Source organism: Scyliorhinus torazame, chromosome 14, assembly GCF_047496885.1.
Source record: "Scyliorhinus torazame isolate Kashiwa2021f chromosome 14, sScyTor2.1, whole genome shotgun sequence".
Classification (NCBI taxonomy): Eukaryota; Metazoa; Chordata; class Chondrichthyes; order Carcharhiniformes; family Scyliorhinidae; genus Scyliorhinus; species Scyliorhinus torazame.
Genome location: NC_092720.1, coordinates 193180961 through 193195098, shown reverse-complemented (window position 1 = coordinate 193195098; position 14138 = coordinate 193180961).

The window sequence follows — 14138 nt, the reverse complement described above, 5'->3', positions numbered from 1 at the left end:
CTGGAGGTGGGCGGGGGACTGGCTAGGTGCATGGACACCGCATCGCATCCCCCCTCCCCATCCCGCCCCCCTCCCCTCAATCTGGTCACCATCTCACCTGATACCCCCCTCTAATAAATATATCTGCCACATTATTGGTGTGGACATTCGGATACCAGTATCACTGGGACTGGTCCAAGTGATGAATGATGATGAAAACCTGCTCTACGATGAGCTCTGATTCTCCATTGTTCTTGGCAATGTCTGAATCCTTCCTACACTTGCGCCGTCCACCTCGGCGATCCCTGCATGTGAGCCGGCCATTTAATCACATGGTTCCAGTGAACCCCTTCTGCTGGGGACCGTTGGGAGGGCGGAGGGTAGGAAGCCCACACCACCCACAAGGTTCGCCCATTCGCGCCCCTCTCTCTGGCCAGCCTGTATTAGTCCATCCCTCAGACCCATCTGGCAGAGAACAAAGTCAGGTTTTAACAGGCGTTTAATGTGACAACGTATATGCAGATATATGCCGAGCCCCTGTATCTAAACGGTGCCCTGCACCCGTACCAACGTGACTCGTGTCTAACTTTCTGGCCGACCGGACCAGGACGCTTCGTATCGTGGATCCCAACATGGTATTGCAGGTGTGCAGGAAGCCTGCTTTGATTCCCACCCTGCGTTCTAGTCACCGTTGGCAGGCATCTTATATGTTGACAGGGCCTGGGTCGTCCCACTTGCTGCTCCTGTATCCCAGGTGGAGTGGTGCAGCCATGTTCTGCAAGCTTCCCACCAAATGCAACAGGAATAGGAATTGGGAAGTGTCTGAGATGCTGCGGTATCGCGCCACGTTCACTGCAGGAGCCACCGGCAGGGTCCTATCTCCTCCTCAATCCTTGGGGACCCAATCGCCCCGAGCTTCTGCATGGGAGGAAGTTGCGAGCAGAGCTAATCGATGAAGTAACCCCGCCACCTGGTGAGGCCAGGCCTTGGGGCCCGTTCTGGTGTCGATCAGGGTCTGAATGCTTGCGGCCATGGAGCACTGGGAGTGGACCATTTCCATCTGAGACGGCGCCAGGTCACCTATTGACTCTGCCACCACCTTCTGAGTTTCTGCTGTACGAAGCAGTGACTGCGTCATCTCCCTCCTGGACTGAAGCACATCTCTCTCTTCTGTGCCATTTCATCCAGCGCTTGGACAATGCCACCCCGACGTTCTCAGCCAAGGGATGTTGTGACTGTACCACTCTCAGAGGCGCTGCTGAAATGTCCAGGTAGCTTTGGAACATGGTTGCCTCTGAGGCGGCAAACGTTTGCTGGGACTGGGATAGCGATTGTACAGATTGCATGCCTTTCGACATGCTGATCGAAAGAAAACACATGGCCCCAAAGACGCCACCGTGGATGCCATCCATGAGGTCATGGACTGGTTGACACATATGGTCCGTACCACCTCGTGCAGCTGCACGTGTTTCGACTCATCCAACTGCATCTGCAGGTGGTGGATGTTCCCGGACAAAGAATCATGGAGATTTTGACTCTGCAACTACATCTGTACAATCGATGGGACTGTACGTTCCAGAAGCCCTAAACCTGTCCGGTCCGCAGCTGGTTCCTGGCGTCAGCTGGCCCTCCGACTGTCCGCCACCGAAGGAGTTCCAACCTCCAACTGCAAATTTTAAGATGTTACATGTTGTTCATTCATCGAAATCATTAATATATGTTGTGAACAGCTTGAGCCCCAGCACCGATCCATGTGGTACCCCATTGGCTACTGCCTAATAATTAGAAATGGACCCATTAATCCCTACTCTTTGTTTTCTCTCTGCCAACCAGTTTTCTATCCACCTCAATACGTTTCCCCAATCCAATGCGCTTTCATTTTACACAATAATCTCTTAAGCGGGACTTTGTCAAACGCCTTTTAATGTCAAAATACAATACATCGAATGTCTCCCTCTTGTAAACTATACTGGTTATATCTTCAAAGAATTCCGACAGATTTGTCAATCATGATTTCCCCTTCACAAACCCATGCTGAATCAGACTGATCCTGCCACTACTTTCTAAATGTTCCGCTATAAAGTCTTTGATAATAGAGTCAAGCATTTTCCCCACGACCGATGTTAGGCTTACTGATCTACAATTTCCTGCTTTAACTCTACCTCCCTTTTTGGATACCGGATTGACGTGAGCTACACTCCAATCTGCAGGGTCGGTTCCAGAGTCTATAGAATCCCAGAAGATGATCACCAATTCGTTCACTATTTCCAGAGCCTCCTCCTTCAGCATTCTGGGATGCAGATTCGCACGCCCTGGGGATTTATCCGCCTTCAATCTCATCAATTTTCCCAGCACAATTTCTCTACTAATGTTGATCTCGCTCAGTTATTCCATCTCACTAAACCTTCCATTTTCCAGCTTTTCTGGTATCTGATTTGTGCCCTCCTTTGTGAAGACAGAAGCAAAGTATGTATTCAATTTGTCAGCCATCTCTTTGTCCCTTATGAGGGATTCTCCTGTTTCTGTCTGGATAGGGCCTGCCTTTCTCTTATCAATCTCTTTCTCTTCACACATCTAGAGATACTCTCAGTGGCAGCCTTTCTGTTTCCTGCAAGCTTCCTTTCATCCTGTACGTTCTCCTTCTTCATCAATCCCTTCGTCATTCTGTGATGAATTCTAAACTGCGCCCAATCCTCAGACCTATTATTATTATTGGCCAATCTGTATGATTCTTCCTTGGATCGGATACTCTTCCTAATTTCCTTTGTAAGCCATTGATTGGCCCTCTTGCCCGCTTTGCATTTCTGCCACACTTGAATGAACAGTTGCTGCAGTTCTCCCATGCATTCCTGGAACATTTTCCATTGTCTATCCACTGTCATCTCTTTAAGTAATTATCCCCAATCTTTCAAGGCCAACTCACGCCTCATATATTCATAAATCCCTTTATTATGATTCAGCACCCTAGTCTCCGAATCAACTACTTCACTCTCCATCTTGATAAAAAATTCCTACATGTTATGGTCGCTCATCCCCAAGGGGTCTCGTAAAGTCATATTGACAACGATTCCCTTCACATTGCACAGTATCCAGTCTAAGATGGGTGGTGAGGTTGGCGACGATGTCGGGTGAGGGTGGGGGTAAGGGGGGTATGGTAGTGAGTGTGCTGTGAAGGTGGTATTGAGGAGGGGATTGACACACGTGTCACCGGCATCTGCAAATACGAACAGAGCCCTCTGCGATACCATAGTGAATGGTCGTATGTCCGACGGTACCACTCCAGTCTTCTCCCTTTCCGGCGGTTATGGACGGCGTTCTCCTGGGAGGAGGGGGAAACGAAAAATAATAGTTTTAGACAGTCCGACGCATGTAGCCCAGGGACTAGGTAGTTGGTGGTCTTAGTGGCCAGTGCACCTGGCCATGGCAGCCGTTCTGGGTGCTGGCATGTCGTGCAGGCTGGGGATTCGGTCCCCTTCTGTGTTAGTGGGTGCAGGGTCACGGGTATGTTGGATTGGATTTGGTTTTGTTTATTGTCACGTGTACCAAGGTACAGTGAAAATAATTTTCACGCAAGCAGCTCATCCGATCATTAAGTACATGAAAAGAAAAGGACATAACAGCAATTACATAATAGGGCAACACAAGGTACACAACGTAACTACATAACACCGGCATCGGGTCAAGCATACAGGGGTGTAGTGTTAATGAGGTCAGTCCGTAAGAGGGTCGTTGAGGAGTCTGTTAACATCGGGGAATTGGTTGTTTTATAGTCTGCTCATGTGTTCTCAGACTTTTGTATCTCTCGCCCGATGGAAGAAGTTCCCGTCCCAGCCTCCCCGAACAGGCGCCGGAATGTGGCGACTAGGGGCGTTTCACAGTAACATCATTTGAAGCCTACTTGTGACAATAAGCGATTTTCATTTCATTAGAAGAGTGAGGAAGGCGGGTGGGAGGGGTCTTTCATTATGCTTCCCGCTTTCCCCAGGCAGCGGGAGGTGTAGATTGAGTCAATGGATAGGAGTTCGGTTCCCGTGATCGACTGGGCTGTGTTCACTGCTCTCTTACCTTTTCTAGCAGTCTTGGGCAGAGCAGTTGCCATACCAGGCTGTGATGCAGCCAGTTAGGATCCCTTCTATGGTGCGTTTGTAAAAGTTGGTAAGAATTTATGTGGACATGCAGAATTTCCTTAGTTTCCTGAGGACGTATGGGCGCTGTTGTGCGTTTTTGGTAGTAGAGTCGACGTGTGTGGACAAGGACAGATTTTTGGAGATGTGTACCCCTAGGAATGTGAAACTGCTAATCATCTCCACCTCGACCCCGTTGAAGCTGACAGGGTTGTGTACAATACTTTGCTTCCTGAAGTCAGTGACCAGCTCTTTACTTTTGCTGGAATTAAGGGATAGATTATTGTCGGCCCACTCCACTGGGTTCTCTATCTCCCTCCTGTATTCTGACTCATCGTGAATCGAGATCCGGCCCACTATGGTCGTATCGTCAGCACACTTGTAGATGGAGTTGGGACCAAATTTTGCCACGCAGTCGTGTGTGTACAGGGATAATAGTAGGGGGCTAAGTACGCAACCTTGCGAGGCTCCGGTATTGAGGACTATTGTGGAGGAGGTGTTGTTGTTTATTCTTACTGTTTGTGGTCTGTGGGTCAGAAAGTCCAAGATCCAGTTGCAGAGTGAGGAGCCAAGTCCTCGGTTTTGGAGCTTTGATATGAGCTTGGCTGGTATTACGGTGTTGAAGGCGGAACTGTAGTCAAATAATAGGAGCCTAATGGAGGAGGCCTTGTTATCGAAATGCTCGAGGGATGAGTGTAGGACCAGGGAGATAGCATCTACTATGGACCAATTGCGGTGGTATGCGAATTTCAGTGGCTCAATGTGTTCAGGGAGTCTGGATGTGATGCGAATCATGACCAACCTCTCGAAACACTTATTTACGACTGACGTCAAGGCTACTGGACATTAGTCATTGAGGCACGTTGCCTGTTTCTTCGTGGTCTACTTGAAGCAGGTGGGCACCTCGGAGCGGAGCAAGGACAGGTTAAAGATGTCCACGAACACATCTGCCAGCTGGTCCGCGCAGGCTCTGTGTGCAGTACCATGGATCCAGTCCTGACCCGTCGCCTTCCGAGGGTTAAGAAATAAAAGAATAAAGGGTTATGTATTTCGGGCGGGAAAGTGAAGCTGAGTCCACAAACTATTAGCCATGATCTCATTGAATGGCGGAGCAGGCTCGGGGGGCCAGATGACCAACTCCTCCTCCTAGTTCTTCTGTTCTTATATGGAACGAAGGAGGTTGAGGGGCGACCTGATAGAGGTCTACAGAATAATGAGGGACATAGACAGAGTTGATAGTCAGATACATTTTCTCAGGGTAGAGGGCTCAAGTACTAGGGGGCATAGGTTTAAGGTGCGGGGCGCAAGGTTTAGAGCGATGTACAAGGCACGTTTTCTACATAAAGGGTTGTAGGTGCCTGGAACTCGCTGCCGGAGGCGGCGGTGGAACCAGGGACGATAGTGATGTTTTAGGGGCATCTTGACAAATACATGAATAGGATGGGAATAGTGGGATACGGATCCCGGAAGTGTAGAATATTTTAGTTTAGACGGGCAGCTTGGTCGGCGCAGGCTTGGAGGGCCAAAGGGCCTGTTCCTGTGCAGTAGTTTTCTTTGTTCTTTGTTCTTTGCTCTGAACAGGGGTGGGAGAGAAAAAAGGTGAAATTACAGGTAATTTAGCTTGACATCAGTAGTGGCGGTAATGCTGGTCTATTATGAAATACATGATAACAGAACACATTGAACACATTAACATGACTGGACAAAATCATTTTTTTAGTTAAAGGCGCATCATGATTAGCTCTACAGGATTTTCTGACTAGTTATTAACGAAAGTAACTAGTGGCATGCATAAGGGACGACAGTGGATGTAGTGTATTTGGACTTTCAGAAGGCATTTGATCAGCTCCCTTTTCAGAGGTAAGTGTGCAAAATAAATACAGTTGGGCCACGGGGTAATGCATTTATTCGGATACAACATCGTTTGGCAGAGAGTAAACGGCGAGAATTAGCTGAACATTATTCTTCTGAGTGACAAGCATTGATTGCTGGATAAAGCAGTGATCAGTGCTTTGGACCCAGCTGTTATGTGAGCCTTCATTACAATATGATTAGGGTCCAGAAGTAGTATTACTTTGTTATATAGGGCCTCGTTGGGACCATATTTGGAGTATTGAGTGCAGTTTTGATCTCTCTGCATTGGAAAGGAAATACTTGCCATGCAGGCAGTGTCGGCGTTCATTACGTTGATACTGAGATTATCGGGACTATCCAACGAGGAGATATCGATTCGAACGGGCTAGTGTTTACTCAAATACAGAAGTATGAGACCAGGTCGAATTGGGATATAGAAAATCCGTAAAGGGCTGGACAGATTAAATGCAAGAAGGATGTTTCCATGTTTGGGGAATCTAGAATCATGGGCCCAGTCTACGAGTACGGTGTAGACTATATGGGACAGAAATGAGGAAACATTTTTCACTCCAACGGCTTGGAACCTATTGAATTCTTTACTACAGAATGGTGTGGAGAGCAAGTCATTCAATGTTTCTTCAATTGTATTAATGTGGAGAAAGCAGGAAGATGGTATTGAGACAGTGAATCAGTCATGATCTTATTGAATGGTGGAGGAGGATGGGAGGACCGAATACTCTTCCCCTGCTTAAAGTTTCCATGTTTTTATGTTATTTTGATTTTGTTGCTGATATAATTTTCGGTATCGGGCTGACTTTATCTCAATGAATGAAATGAATAAGGAGCAGGGTTGGGAGTTGGGCTGGTGCGGTCACCTTGTTAAAACGTAACCAGTGCTACACAGGTTGCATGAAGTAGCCATACTGGTAAACGCCGGCATAGAAATGATATCAGAAGCACAGAATACGTACGTGGCAATGGTTGAAATACTTTTTTGAAATAAATTTAGCGTGCCCAATTAATTTGTTCCAATTAAGGGGCAATTTAGCGTGGCCAATCCACCTAACCTCAACATCGTTGGGTTGTGGGGGTGAACCCCACGCAGGCACGGGGTATGGTTGAATTCTTAATGGAAATCAGAACGTTACAAAGCGAATTGCCATTGCCTAAATCATGACCTGATTCGGTACTTGAAACATCAAAGGCTTCCAGCGTAAATAATGCGAGAGAAGAGAACCTCGAGAAGAGTCAGTCACTTATTGGGAGTGTGCATCTGCTGTTGAGGCATATATGATCATCTGGTTTAGCATGCTACCATCAGGAGGCCACCATGCCTTGTTGGCAATGTTGCTGCGCTAGCAGAATGTCTTCATTATGTCGAGACATTGCTTGTCAGGCGGTTAGCATGCGCTTGCCGATTCTATTCAGCATACCTGTGGACCCATGGGACTCGATTGTACGGTTCGGGTACCGCTGGTTGCCAACGCGTTTAGCATTGAGGTCTGCGATTACGAACTTGATATCATAGCTTGGTGCTTCGTTAAGAATGTCTTACAATGAACAGCACAAGTCATCTTTCGCATCTTTACTGTCGGATTCTCCAGGATGTACAGATTACGACAGTGATTTTGTTGTGGTTTCTTGCAATCTGTTGGTCATGACGCGAAGACCTAAAGGCTTCAAGCCAATTTATACTTGCATTGACCAGGCGTGAGGATGGTGATAACGTAATCTGGATTTTTCTCATTTTCCTCCGATACAACTTCGTTGTGTCCTTGCTGCTCACCTGCCCTTCGTCTGCTTTCTATGTCCTTCGAATATATACGATGCACTGTCGATAATTGTCATCTCACGGAGCACATGAGAAATCTTTATAAAATGGAAGAAATTGTGACGTTCCAAGTGCCGATGTGGGTAATATTTTTGACAATGTAAATTGGGCCTCTTAAATTCTGATTCTCATTCATATTTCATTTATTGCTATCATGTGGCTGTCCTCGGATCTGGCATTACTTTTTTTTTCGCTGGAGTTTGCCGGTATGGATACTTTGCAATATTTGTAGCATTATACTGCGTGGTGGTATGAGCCCCATGCAAAACTCCCCCCATCATTCAATCAGGCAAGACTACAGGTAATAAAAATATCATAGAATGTATTTATAGTGCAGGAGGAGGCCGTGCGGGCCACCGAGTCTGCATCGGCTCTTAGAATGAGCACCCTACATAAGCCTACATCGCCACTGTATCCCGTAACCCAGTAACCCCACCTAACTTTTTTTGGACACTGAGGGTAATTTAGCATGGCCAATCCACCTGACCACATTACAGGCACTGTGTCTGAACGCACATAGCATTTAAAACAAAACAGTTGAACTGACAGAGAAAATCAAAATAAACAAGTGCAATCTGATTGCCATTAGAGAGACACGGTTGCAGGATGGCAGATTGGGACCTGACTATTGAACGATATGTGACATTTGGGACGGACAGGAAACTAGGAAAAGATGGCGGAGCGGCTCTGTTCATTAATGATGGCATTAGCAAGGGATAACCCAAGTTTAAGAAACCAGGATGTAGAAGTCGTGTAGACAAGAGGTGAGAAATGATAAAGGCAAAAGAAGTCACTGTGGTAATGGTGTACAGGCTCCCTAATTGTAACTACATAGTAGGACAGAGTATAAAAGAGATAATGCCAGCTTGTCAGAAAGCTGCAGTGATAATCATGGGGGACTTTAATCTACGTATAAACTGGAAATACCAGTCAAAGAGCTTTATCAGAGAGGAACTATATTATTACTTCATATTAATTCTGAGCATGTGTTTCTGTTAAATGAAATAGCATTTGTTTGAACGTACAGGATTGGGAAGTTATCGAGGCAAGTTCATTTGCAAAACGTAGAACCATAGAAACATACACAACAGGAGTAGATAGAAGCCATTTGGCCCTTCGCTCCTGCTCTAACAATCATTATTATCATAGCTGATTGTCCGCCTCAATAGCCTGATTGTCCCCTTTCCCCCAAATCCTGTGATCCCCTTCGTCCCAACTGCTGAAATCTCACTGCTTCTTGAAATTGTACAACATTTTGGCTTCAGCAACTTCCTATGCTAATAAATTCGACCAGACGACTATTCCGTGGCTGAAGAAATGTATCCTCATCTCTGTCCTAAATGGTCTACCCCGTATCATCAGACTGTTCTGGGGCCCCCAGAATAACAACGAGTACAGTGCCAGTCTACTCAACCTCTCCTCGTAATTCAACCCCTTCAGCTCTGGGATTAACCTAGCGAATCTCCTCTGCACACCCTCCAGTACCAGTAAGTCCTTTCTCAATTAAGGAGACCAAAACTGAACACAATACTCCAACCGTGGCATCACTATCACTTAGCCTCTCCAAATCCCACTGCAGACTTCCAGTATCCTCTGCACTTTTTGCTTTACCACTCATTTTAGTGTCGTCTGCAAACTTGGACACATTGCCCTTGGTCCCCAACTCGAAATCATCTATGTAAATTGGGAACAATTGTGGGCCCAACACTGATCCCTGAGGGACACCACTAGCGACTGATTGCCAACCAGAGAAACACCCATTGATCCCCACTCTTTGCTTTCTATAAATTAATCAATCCTCTATCCATGCAACTACTTTCCCCTTAATGCCATGCATCTTTATCTGATGCAGCAACCTTTTGTGTGGCAACTTGTCAAAGGCTTTCTGGAAATCCAGATATACATAAGAACATAAGAACTAGGAACAGGAGTAGGCCGTCTGGCCCCTCGAGCCTGCTCCACCATTTAATGAGTTCATGGCTGATCTTTGTGCACTCAGCTCCACTCTCCAGCCGGTACACCATATCCCCGAATCCCTTTATTCTTTAGAAAGGAATCTATCTTTTTCTTAAAAACGTTTAAAGAAGGAGCCTCAACTGCTTCACTGGGCAAGGAATTCCAGAGATTCACAACCCTTTGGGTGAAGAAGTTCCTCCTACACTCCGTCTTGAATTTACCTCCGCTTATTTTGAGGCTATGCCCCTAGTTCTGCTTTCCCCGACCAGTGGAAACAACCTGCCCGGATCTATCCTATCTATTCCCTTCATTATGTTATATGTCTCAATAATACCCCCCCCCCCACCCCCACCCCCCACCCCCGCATCCTTCTCAACTCCAATGAGTACAGTCCCAGTCTACTCAACCTGCCATCATAATCAAATCCCCTCAACTCTGGGATCAACCGAGTGAATCTCCTCTGCACTCCCTCCAGTGCCAATATGTCCTTTCTCAGGAAAGGAGACCAAGACTCAACACAATACTCCAGATGCGGCCTCACCAACACCCTATACAATTGCAGCATAACCTCACTAGTCTTGAACTCCATCCCTCTAGCAATGAAAGACAAAACTCGATGAGCCTTCTAAATCACCTGTTGCACCTGCACACCAACTTTTTGAGACTCGTGCACCAGCACACCCAGGTCCCGATGCACAGCACCATGTTTTAACATCTTACCGTTTAAATAATAATCCATTCTGCTGTTATTCCTCCCAAAACGGATAGCCTCACACTTGGCAACATTGAATTCCATCTGCCAGACCCTAGCCCATTCACCTAACCTATCCAAATCCTTCTGCAGACTTCCGGTATCCTCTGCACTTTTTGCTTTACCACTCATCTTAGTGTCGTCTGCAAAGTTTGACACATTGCACTTGGTCCCCAACTCCAAATTGTCTATGTTAATTGTGAACAACTGCGGGCCCAACACTGATCCTTGAGGGACCCCACTAGTTACAGGTTGCCAATCAGAGAAACACTCATTTATCCCCAATCTCTGCTTTCTGTTAGCTAACCAATCCTCACCCCATGCTACCACTTTACACTTAATGCCATGCATCTTTAGTTTATGCAACAACCTTTTGTGTGGCACCTTGTCAAAGGCATTCTGGAAATCCAGATATACCACATCCATTGGCTCCCCGTTATCTACTGCACTGGTAACGTCCTCAAAAAATTCTACCAAATTAGTCAGACACGACCTACCCTTTGTGAACCCATGCTGCGTCTGCCCAAAGGGGCAATTTCCCTCCAGTTGCCCCGCTGTTTCCTCCTTAATGATAGATTCCAGCACTTTCCCTACAACCGAAGTTAAGCTTACCAGCCTATAATTACCCGCTTTCTGCCGACCTCCTTTTTTAAACAGTGGTGTCACGTTTGCTACTTTCCAATCCTCTGGGACCACCCCAGAGTCGAGTGAATTTTGATAAATTATCACTAGTGCGTTTACAATTTCCCTCGCCATCTCTTTTAACACTCTGGGATGCATCCCATCAGGGCCAGGAGACTTGTCTACCTTTAGCCCCATTAGCTTGCCCAATACTGCCTCCTTAGTGATTACAATCATCTCAAGTTCCTCACCTATCCTATCCTTATTTCCATCAGTCACTGGCATGTTATTTGTGTCCTCCACTGTGAACACTGACCCAAAAAACCTGTTCAACTCCTCAGCCATTTCCCCGTCTCCTATTATTAAATCTCCCTTCTCATCTTCCAAAGGACCAATATTTACCTTAGCCACTCTTTTTTGTCTTATGTATTTGTAGAAGCCTTTACTATGTGCTTTTATGTTCTGAGCCAGTTTACTTTCATAGTCTACCTTACTCTTCTTTATGGCTTTTTAGTAGCTTTCTTTTGTCCCCTAAAGACTTCCCAGTCCTCTCGTCTCCCACTAATTTTTGCCACTTTGTATGTTTTTTCCTTCAATTTGATACTCTCCCTCACCTCCTTCGATATCCACGGTCGATTTTTCCCCTTTCTACCGTCTTTCTTTTTTCTCGGTATGAACCTTTTCTGAACACTGTCAAAGATCGCTCGGAAGGTTCTCCACTGTTCCTCAACTGCTTCACCTGAAGTCTTTGCTCCCAGTCTACCTTAGCTAGTTCTTCTCTCATCCCATTGTAATCACCTTTGTTTAAGCACAAAGCACTAGTGTTTGATTTTACCTTGTCATCCTCCAATTGTATTTTAAATTCCACCATATTGTGGTCGCTCCTTCCAAGCAGATCACGAACTATGAGATCATTAACCAATCCCGCCACATTACACAGGACCAGATCTAGGACCGCTTGTTCCCTTGTAGGTTCCATTACGTACTGTTCCAGGAAATTATCCCGGGCACATTCTATAAACTCCTCCTCAAGGCTGCCTTTACCAACCTGGTTAAACCAATCGATATGCAGATTAAGATCTCCCATGATAACCGCTGTACCATTTCTACATGCATCCGTTATTTCTTTGGTTATTGCCTGCCCTACCATCCTGTTGCTATTTGGTGGCCTATAGACTACTCCTATCAGTGACCTTTTCGCCTTACTATTCCTGATTTCCACCCAAATTGATTCCACCTTGTCCTCCATAGCACCAATATCATCCCTTACTATTGCCCGGATGCCATCCTTAAACAACAAAGCTACACCACCGCCCTTACCGTCCATTCTATCCTTTCGAATAGTCTGATACCCGTGGATATTTAACTCCCAGTCGTGACCATCTTTTAACCATGTTTCAGTAATGGCCACTAAATCATAGTCATTCACGATGATTTGCGCCATCAACTCATTTACCTTATTTCGTATACTACGAGCATTCAGGTAAAGTACACTTATGCTGTTTTTTATGTCTTTGTTATGAATCCTAACACCTTGATCATTAACTTTTCGCAATTTATTTTCCTCTTTCCCTTTCTCCTAATTTTCCTTGTCTTTGAACCCATATCTCTACATAATAACCTGTCACGTGACCTGCTGCCTTGATCTCCATTAACCATTATACTGTCCATAGCTTTACCCTTCAATCTCCCCTCCCCCCCCCCCTCCCCACCGCCCAACTTGCTAGTTTAAAGTCCTTGTGACCAACCTATTTATCCTATTCGTAGAACACTGGTCCCAGAATGGTTCAGGTGAAGACCATCACAACGGTACAGGTCCCTTCTTCCCCAGTACTGATGCCAATGTCCCATGAAATGGAATCCCTCTTACCCGCACCACTCCTTTAGCCACGTGTTAACTTCTCTAACTTTCTCAACCCCATGCCAATTGGCACGTGGCTCGGGTAGTAATCCAGAGAATATAACCCTGGAGGACATGCTCTTTAATTTAGTCCCTAGTGTTTGATAATCCCCAAACAGGTCCTCTTTCCTAGTCTTACCTATGTTGTTAGTCCCAACGTGGACCACAACAACTGGATCCTCCCTCTCCAAAATTCTTTCAAGCTGATCAGAGATGTCCCTCACCCTGGCACCGGGCAGGCAACATACCATGCGGAACTCTCGACCTGGTTTACAAAGGATGCCATCAATCCCCCTAATTATAGAATCCCCTGCAACTACCACTTGTCCTTTTGCTCCCCCTCTTGAATGGCTTCCAGTGGTCACGGTGCAGTGGTCAGTCAATGCACCCTCCCTACAGCCCTCGTCCTCATCCACACAAGGAGCAAGTACCTCATACCTGTTGGACAAGGTCAAGGGCTGTGGCTCCTCAACTCCTAAACTCAGGAACCCCCTACCTGCCTCCCTTGCAGTCACACCACTCTGTCCCTGACCACTGTCCGAATTAACAGAACTTATTCTACCAGCCTCCTGAAACAAAGCGACCAGGTAATGTTCCCCCTCCCTGATGTGCCGCAGTGTGTGCAGCTCGGTCTGCAGCTCATCAATTCTGAGCCGAAATTCCTCGAGCAGCCAACACTTGCTGCAGAAGTGGTCACTGACGGTCTCAATGGGATCCACCAGTTCCATCATCATACAGCAACAGCACATCACCTGTCCAGCCATATTCAACTAGTTAATTAATTTAAATATTTAAAAAAAAATTTTTTAAAAATATAACCTCGAGGATAAACCCGAACACCAACAAAAACACAGCACTCTCTGGCCACTCACCCGAACTCAGTCACTCACCTAAACTCTGTTCCAATCAGCACTCCGTAACTAAAGGCACTCCTGCCACACCTTTAGTGCACTCACCTCTCCCAGCACTGTCCCGGCTCTCTCCTCCCGCGCTTTCTAAATCTCCCGGCTCTCTCCTCCGGCGCTGTTTTCGCTGTCCCGGCTCTCTCTGCTCCCGCGCTGTTTTCGCTGTCCCGGCTCTCTCCTCCCGCGCTTTTTAAATCTCTCGGCTCTCTCCTCCGGC